The sequence below is a fragment of the Triticum urartu genome, chromosome 2, assembly GCF_003073215.2.
Source record: "Triticum urartu cultivar G1812 chromosome 2, Tu2.1, whole genome shotgun sequence".
Classification (NCBI taxonomy): Eukaryota; Viridiplantae; Streptophyta; class Magnoliopsida; order Poales; family Poaceae; genus Triticum; species Triticum urartu.
Genome location: NC_053023.1, coordinates 787,069 through 795,739, shown reverse-complemented (window position 1 = coordinate 795,739; position 8,671 = coordinate 787,069). Strand labels below are relative to the sequence as shown.

At 46.2% G+C, this 8,671-nt stretch overlaps 1 pseudogene; it reads right to left on the bottom strand.

The window, feature by feature from the left end:
• Positions 1 to 2,157: 2,157 nt before the first annotated feature.
• On the bottom strand, positions 2,158 to 6,107 carry LOC125534910 (annotated as a pseudogene).
• Positions 6,108 to 8,671: the final 2,564 nt, after the last annotated feature.

Below are 8,671 nucleotides of genomic sequence, written 5' to 3'. Positions count from 1 at the left end.
ACTAATAGCAGCTAGGTAGTAAGGATCAGGTAGGAAGATATTGTGAAGCCAAACAGAACACGCAGTCACTCAGTGAAGACAAATGATAGAGCAAACATACAATGACTTCACAAGGAGTAACAGTAAGTAAAGTGAAGTGAAGATGAAACCAGTGACTCGTTGAAGACAATGATTTGTTGAACCAGTTCCAGTTGCTGTGACAACTGTACGTCTGGTTGGAGCGGCTAGGTATTTAAACCTTAGGACACACAGTCCCGGACACCCAGTCCTGAACACGCAGCTCAGGACACCCAGTCCTCACCGTATTCTCCTTGAGCTAAGGTCACATAGACCTCGCCCAATCACTCTGGTAAGTCTTCAAGGTAGACTCCCAAACCTTCACAGACTTCGTTCACCGGCAATCCACAATGTCTCTTGGATGCTCAGAACGCGACGCCTAACCGGCTGGAGGATGCACAGTCCTCAAGTGTAATAAGTCTTCAGATCACACAGACAAGAAGACTTAAGTGATGCCCAATTCTCTCTGGCTCTGGGTGGTTAGGGCTTTATCCTCGCAAGGAATTCTCTCTCAAAGGCTTCGAGGTGGGTTGCTCTCAAACGACAAAAGCCGTACTCTCAATCTGAGCAGCCAACCGTTTATGGTTGTAGGGGGTGGGCTATTTATAGCCACTTGGCAACCCGACCTGATTTGTCCGAAATGACCCTGGGTCACTAAGGAACTGACACGTGTTCCAACGGTCAGATTTCAAACTCACACGGCAACTTTACTTGGGCTACAAGCAAAGCTGACTTGTCCGACTCTGGACAAGATTCGCTCTCATAGTCTTCACTCGAAGACATAGGTTTTTGGTTTAGGCATCACTTCAGTCATTCTGACTGGTTCTCTTGGACCCCACTTAACAGTACGGTGGTTCCTATGACTCAACACAAAAGAAAAAGAACTACGAAAGATCTAAGTCTTCGAGCTCCATAGGCTTCATATTGTGTCTTCTCTTCTCTTTGTCTTCTCTTGGATCCCACTTAACAGTACGGTGGTTCCTATGACTCAACACAAAAGAAAAAGACCTACGAAAGATCTAAGTCTTCGAGCTCCATAGGCTTCATATCGTGTCTTCTCTTGTCATAGTCTTCAATGTGAATATCTTCATATACCACCTTTGACTTCAATGTCTTCATACATTTTTAGGGGTCATCTCTGGTAGTAAAACCGAATCAATGAGGGACTTCTACCTGTGTTATCCTGCAATTCTCACAAACACATTAGTCCCTCAACTAGGTTTGTCGTCAATACTCCAAAACCAACTAGGGGTGGCACTAGATGCACTTACAACTTAAACGAGTCGAGGGTGCACGTTCTCACTATATGGTACCCCGCACGTTGTTGCGGGAACATTTTATAACATACTTCAATGAGATTTAATTATATGGAACATGAATATTTAAATTCATAAATTTGAGGTAGCTAAAAATAAAATTGCACATGATTAATAGTATTCTATTATTGTATATCTATTGAATATAAACATCATAATATAATAAATATTATCATGCATGTTTGCTTGTTGAGGTTGGTTTTTTCCTATGCATGATTGCATGTTGAGGTGACATGATTGCATGTCGAGAGAAAAAATAATAAGGGTTAGCTATTTAGATATAGAAGATTCCCAATTCTTGAATATTGGATTGAAGCATCGCCACCCACCCCTACCCCCCTCCACACACGCTGGCACCTTTCATTACAACCTCTCTGTAATAGCCCTACTTAGTGGTAATGTATTAAAATAATTATGTTTGTGAGCATGAGCATTGCATTTCATAGTAATTATTTTTAAGTGCCAAATCAAAAACTTACTGAATGTACCCAAAACTCGCTTCACAGGAAACTCTAAGGGTTTTGCAAGAGCTTCATATCCAAATGTAGTAAATTCTCAAGGTTTAGGAAACTCTAAGGTTGCGTAGTAAACAGCTCGTGTTGGGTAGGCGGACATGCCCAGATGTACCACCGCGTACACTTGAGATGGAGGTGTGGGATCACCGAAGCATTCCCAATGGGGGATTCTTGCGGGCGTTCTCGGCCCTCGCTATGCTCGCCCCGGCGCCACTATCTACGGCCTCGGGTCTGCGCGTAGTGTTCTTTCAAAATCAGCCAACCCAAAATAAACATTCAGACGACTTGCATTTAGCTAAAGTGGAAAAACATACACATACAGATTGTACGTCAAGATAACCTTCCCATACAGGTTATACACACGGACACGGATGATCCACGTATCACGATTTGCTCAGAACCACCGTGCAGCTTCACCCCTTCTGCTAGTTCTCAGTCGGGTACATGCCATTTATAGTCATGCCGCCATCAACCGAGATCGTCTGGCCAGTGATATAAGATGAACCGGGCATACAGAGAAACGCCACCAGTGATGATACTTCTTCAGGTTCTCCCACACGCCTCATCGGAGTTCGACGGGCGATGCTATCCACGAAATCTTCTTTCGCCAAATCCTGCAGGATTGAACGGGACAGGCGAAGCATTACATTTTTTTATTTCCTTGGTGCTTCGAAGTTCTAATGTACCTCCTCTGTAAACTAATGTAAGACGTTTTTGCCGTTCAAATTGAACTGCAAAAACGTTCTATATTAGTTTTTTTTATCAAAGAAGAGTTTCCTCCTCCGATTTCCATTAAGGGAAACCATCACACGAGCTACAAGCACCAGTTCATCCTACCAGATTACTACTAATAAAATAGCAAATCAAACATTAACCATAACCAGGAATAGGCCACTAGTCCTATATTAGTGTACAAAGGTTGTAGTAAGGTGCAAGGCGGCAAGCCATGAAAAATGGTATTTAGATATATAGCCCTTAATTAGACTTGTATGTGTGTTTATACGATATTTAAGAATCAGGAATGAGAACAGTGGATGGAACAATCAGTTTCGACATACTAACAAGATGGCCAACACAAATAACTTCTGAGCAAGAGAAGTAAAAGGAAAGTTACTTCTGATGAACAACTAAACAAAAAGATACTTCTGATGAAAACTCATAAAGTATAGGCCTTACCTCTTCCACGAGTGAAGTCTTGATGTACCATGGAGCAACAGAGTTGATTCTTATGTTGTCTTTCGCCCACTCACACGCTAGGTTCTTGGCCAACTGATTCATCGCACCTGAAAAGCGGCCGCCACAAGAACGATCATTGATCGATGATCTACATGTTATCTTGTTCACATATGCTGCATAGCAGAGCAACAGTTACCTTTTGTCATGGCATAAATGGAGCCACTAGATATGGCTACCACTCCAGAGACTGATGATATGAAGACAATGCTGGCCACCCCGGATGCTTTGAGAAGAGGGTGTGCAAGTTGGCATAGATGATATGCAGATTCAAGATTAGTGGCCATTATGAACGAATATTCATCTGCCGAGTATTCAGTGGTTGGTTTTCTATGGTTTGTGCCCACGTTGTTTATCTGCATAACCAAATTGGGAGAGTAAGATGTATTTGAAATATTACCTCTGTCCCAAATTACATATCTTAGATTTATCTAGTCTAGATACAGATGTATCTAAGCACGAATTGTGGTATGTTTAGGACAAAGGGAGTACTAATAAACGTCATGGAATGAAACTTGCAAACTGTGGTAGTATGTTTGTCCAAGTGTAGACACAAGAGCTTATCCAAATATTAACGGCCAAGGTCTCGCGCGCGCCGCCTCCGGCCGCCACTTCGGCAGCGGCGGCGCAGCGACTGCTCTCTTCGACCCCTCCGCACAGCGCCGCCCCTCCTCGCTTCGCCGCCGTCGGAGGGGACACCGGCGAAGCCCGCGTGGTCCCCAGGGAAGGTGGCGGCGGGGCGTCCTCGTCGTTCTCGCGCAGATCTTGCGGTGGCCGGTGGCGATCTCGCGGCGGCAGGTAGCTGGCGCCTGCTGCCCGTGGGGCGGCGTCCCTCACGGCGGCGGGGCTGCCCCTGAACGGCGCTTGGTGGTGGCCATGTGGCGGCGCGCGGGTGGGTTGGATCTGAGCTTCCGGTCTGCGTCCTCATCGTGGTAGCGATTGCCGTTGCCCTCAGCCATGAGGCGTGGTCCGGGACGGGCCGAGCGCCGGTGGTGCTGGCCAGGACACACGCTGGCAGCACCCTACTTCATCTCACGTCGTCTCTGTGGCCAATGGAGGTGTTCATCTTCTTCGTCAGAGATGGCCGGCCAGAGGCTTGGTGATCGGATCTCGAGATCCATCATCTAGTCCCGGCTGCGAGTTGGGGAGACATGGTTGCCGGTGAAAATCGAGCCGTTGGCAGGCGATGGCGGCGTTCTACGCCGTTACCTTGATGAAGGCATCGTCGTGTAACCACTGTCGACCCACTCGTGCTGCTCTGGGAGAAACCCTAGGATCTGGTGTTCCAGATCGGACGATGGCGGCACTGCGGTGTCGTTTCTCTCTTGGGGAGCATCGTCTGTGGAGCAGCGCTGGAAGTCAGAGGCAGGAGGTGGAGCGGCTTCGTCTTGCACGGAGCTTCGGTGGAGATGTTAAGTCATGCCTGACCGACAGGTGCTACGCTTTGTCATGCCTGGTCGGCAGGTGCTACGCACGACAGATCTTCCAAAGACTTCAAGCTGTGTCGGCTGGTGATACTTGGCAGCATGGTGCTGAGGTGTATCAGTGGCGACCGCGGCGTGCATAACTGTTTGCGCGCAGGGAGGAGGTGCCGTTGGGCGCCGTGGTGGCGTCGACGATAGTTAGACCGAGTAAGATTGATGCATCAGTACAATTCTGAAGATGGAGCGGTGGCAGTTGGCGGCGGCGGCCTCTGAGAGCACGCCGGACCGGCGAGACCCATGCCCGGCAGGCGTCCTGGATGGGTCCTCAGGTCTTAGATTTTAGGTTTGGCCGCGATATCTGTTTGGTATTAGGCCTAGGCTATCTGCGCTCCTTCATCAACTGGATAGGTGTAGCGACATTTTGTTGCTTAGACGGCGGCTTTAGTCTTACTGTGGTATTACTTTATAAGGTCTTGTGAGAATAATTAATAAAATGGCCGTATGCATCGTCCAGATGCAGAGGCCGGGGGTCATCCTCCTTTTCTAAAAAAAAATGTTTGTCCAAGTGTAATCACCAAGGCGAGGCAGAAACCACTAGTAAAAAGGAACTGCAATTCGGTTCTGCTACAACATGTAGCAGCACAAATGTTCAAAGGAAAACACATTACTGAAGCAAAACCATCTGAAGTTCTGCTTGAAAACGACCAAACAGTTGCAGTTTCATTTTAAATTACTGGTCATTCATGACGACAAACCAAGAAGAGCTTTGTTTTCTGAAGCCAAAATAATAACATGATGACACGCCACGAGTCACAGGCATACGGCTACAGAGACAGTATTCAGCACTTATCTTTTCTCACATTTACTCAGATCCACAGGACACTACACGCAGTATTTCCAAAGAGATATACTATGCCGACATATACAGGAATCAAAACATGCAAAGTTTGTGACGAAACTAGGAAAGATAACTACATACTCCAGGGGTTAGCAACAGATCGACAAAGGCGTGGGGACTGGGGAGAAGATATGGGGTGCTTCACGTACGAGGATGTCCAGCTTGCCGGCGAAGCGGCCGGCGACGTCGTGGAGCAGGAGCTCGCGCTGGTCGCGCACGGAGACGTCGCAGACGGAGCCCGTGACGCGGAATCCCCTGGCCTCCCACTCCTTCAAGCGCTCGCCGAGCTCGGCTTCCTTCCGGGAGCACGTGTGCACGGCGGCCCCGAGCGCCGCCAGCTCCTCCACCACCGAGCGCCTGTACATCAAGCGCAGAAAACCATCTGAAGCCGGGACGAGATCTGAAAAGAAAGGGGCGCGGAGGGGTGCGTACGTACCCGATGCCGCGGGTGCCGCCGGTGACGAGCGCCGTCCTGCCGTGGAGGGACCACCTCCCCGCACTGGAGCCGATGATGTCGTCTACCGCGGCCATCTCCTCCTCGTAGAGCCGAGCTGAAACAGCGTCGTTCGTACCGCAGGACTGATCATGACACCGGGATGCACAATTTAACCGTGGTGTAGCAATTATTGGGTTGCGCTATGTGCCACGTCGCGGCTCTTGGCATGGCCCCACAATGACTAGAGCGGTCTCCTTTTGCGCCTCTGTCGGCTCTACCCGACGCAGCTCGGCGTGTTTGGTTTGTAAATCAAGTGGAATGGAATTGTGAAAGAACGAATTGATCGAATCAGTGATCTTAAAAAAAATGATCGAATCAGTAAATCTTTCATTGATGATGTTGGAGGATTATATACAGCGTGAACCGACGTCGACGATGAAGGGACGCTTCCGATCGTGGGCGCGTGGGCGTGTTTCGAACGGTTGCGAGAGGCAAACCCGGGGGGGGGGGGGGGGGGGGGTTGTGGTGGCCCCCCACCCAGATACGCACTATCCCATGCCCTAAGTCAGGACGTCCAGCAGTCTCGGCGATGTTGCCTAAAAAGAGCAGCCTCGGTAGCGCTCGGTACATAGAAACGCTATCCATGCAAATCGTTATGCCTTGTGTAGGCCCCCCGGAATCCAGGGCCCCCACCCAGATACGCACTATCCCACGCCCTAAGTCAGGACGTTCAGCAGTCTCGGCGATGTTGCCTAAAAGGAGCAGCCTCGGTAGCGCTCGATACATAGAAACGCTATCCATGCAAATCGTTATGCTCAAAACAAAAATGGTGTCGAATGAAGTGGAAAGAAGCATACTTTGTCATATCTACGATAAGAGGAGCTCCTTAAGCAGGTGTGGTTATAGTGTTGATCAAATTTCTGGCCGCTAAGTTAATTTTGACATCCATGGCCCAAATCAGATAATTTCTGCCATCAATGGCAAGCTCAGCAAATTCCTTCAATGGCAAGCCATACTCTGCATGAAATTATCGTGCACATTAATTTAATCTCATGTAAATTAATTGTATGTAAAATAAAATGCTTGATTCGAATATAAAGGTCTAGGAAAAGCCTAAAAGATCAAAAATATGGCTTTCTACAAAAGATAATTACCATAAAATAGCGTAGATCTTTGTTTTGTAGAACACATAGAGGTAGCCTCCACGAAGTGGTGTAGGCACTCGTATGGCTATTTTCATACTATAATATGTGTGCTTTCATTTTTTGCTTTGAGGCAACCACTACCATGTAGTGTAGACCTATATTCTTATGATACTTTGCACAACCTTGTGTTAATTAAACACTTTGAAGGTAATCACCAGGTGGTGTAGACCTCACACTTGTGAACAAAGCGATAGCCATAATTGCAATCCATAAGATATGTGTAAAAACTGAAAGTAGTCATATAATTTTCAAGCATAATCAATATGTAGCAATTAGAAATTGCACCCATAAACATGTTGACATTACATAGTACTATGTTAGAAAATACTTACAAACACATATGTATAAAAACTGAAAATGGCATAAGCTAATCAGAAAAGAAAATGAAAAATAATGGCAAAAGGCTAGAACATTACAGCCTACTACCGTGGCTAACCCACCTTCTTTCTTTTCATTTTTTATTCTTCTTTTTTCGCTGCTTGTACAGCATGGGCTAGAGCCCGACTACTCAACCAGGCCTAGTGATTGCCAATCAACAGCCTGTACGCAAGAGTAGATGGATAAGGGAGGCGACAGACATCTCGTTCACATCAACTAAATCATTGATGATCCACAAGTATAGGGGATCAATTGTAACTCTTTTCGATAAATAAAAGTGTCGAACCCAATGAGAAGCAGAAGGAAATGACAAGTAGTTTTCAGTAAGGTAATGTCTGCAAGTGCTGAAATTGTAAGTAGCAGAGTAGTTTGATAGTAAGATAATTTATAACGAGCAAGTAACGATAGTAGTAACAAAAGTGCAGCAAGGTAGCCCAATCCTTTTGAAACAAAGGACAGACCAAAACGGTTTCTTATAATAAACAACATTCTTGAGGGTACACGGGAATTTCATCTAGTCACTTTTATCATGTTGGTTTAATTCGTGTTCGCTACTTTGATAATTTGATATGTGGGTGGACCGGTACTTAGGTGCTGTTCTTACTTGGACAAACCTTCTACTTATGATTAACCCTCGCGCAAGCATCCGCAACTACGAGAAAAGTATTAAGAATAAATTCTAACCATAGCATTAAACTTTTGGATCCAATCGGTCCCTTACAGAATAGCGCATAAACTGGGGTTTAAGCTTTTGTCACTCTCGCAAGCCATCATCTAATTGCTACTCCACAATTCATTCCCTTAAGCCCAAATATGGTGAAATGTCATGTAGTCGACGTTCGCATGACACCACTAAGGGAATCAAAACATACATACTATCAAAATATCGAACACACATATCAAATTCACATGATTACTTGGAACATGATTTCTCCCATGACCTCAAGAACAAAGGGGGTAACTACTCACAAATGATAAACATGCTCATGATCAGAGGAGTATTAAATGGCATAATGGATCTGGACATATGATCTTTCACCAAATAACCATATAGTAATCAACTACCAGATGTAATCAACACTACTAGTCACCCACAAGTACCAATCTATAGTTCCAGTAACAAGATTGAACACAAGAGATGAACTAGGGTTTGAGAGGAGATGGTGTTGTTGAAGATGTTGATGGAGATTTCCCTCCCCAAGATGGGAG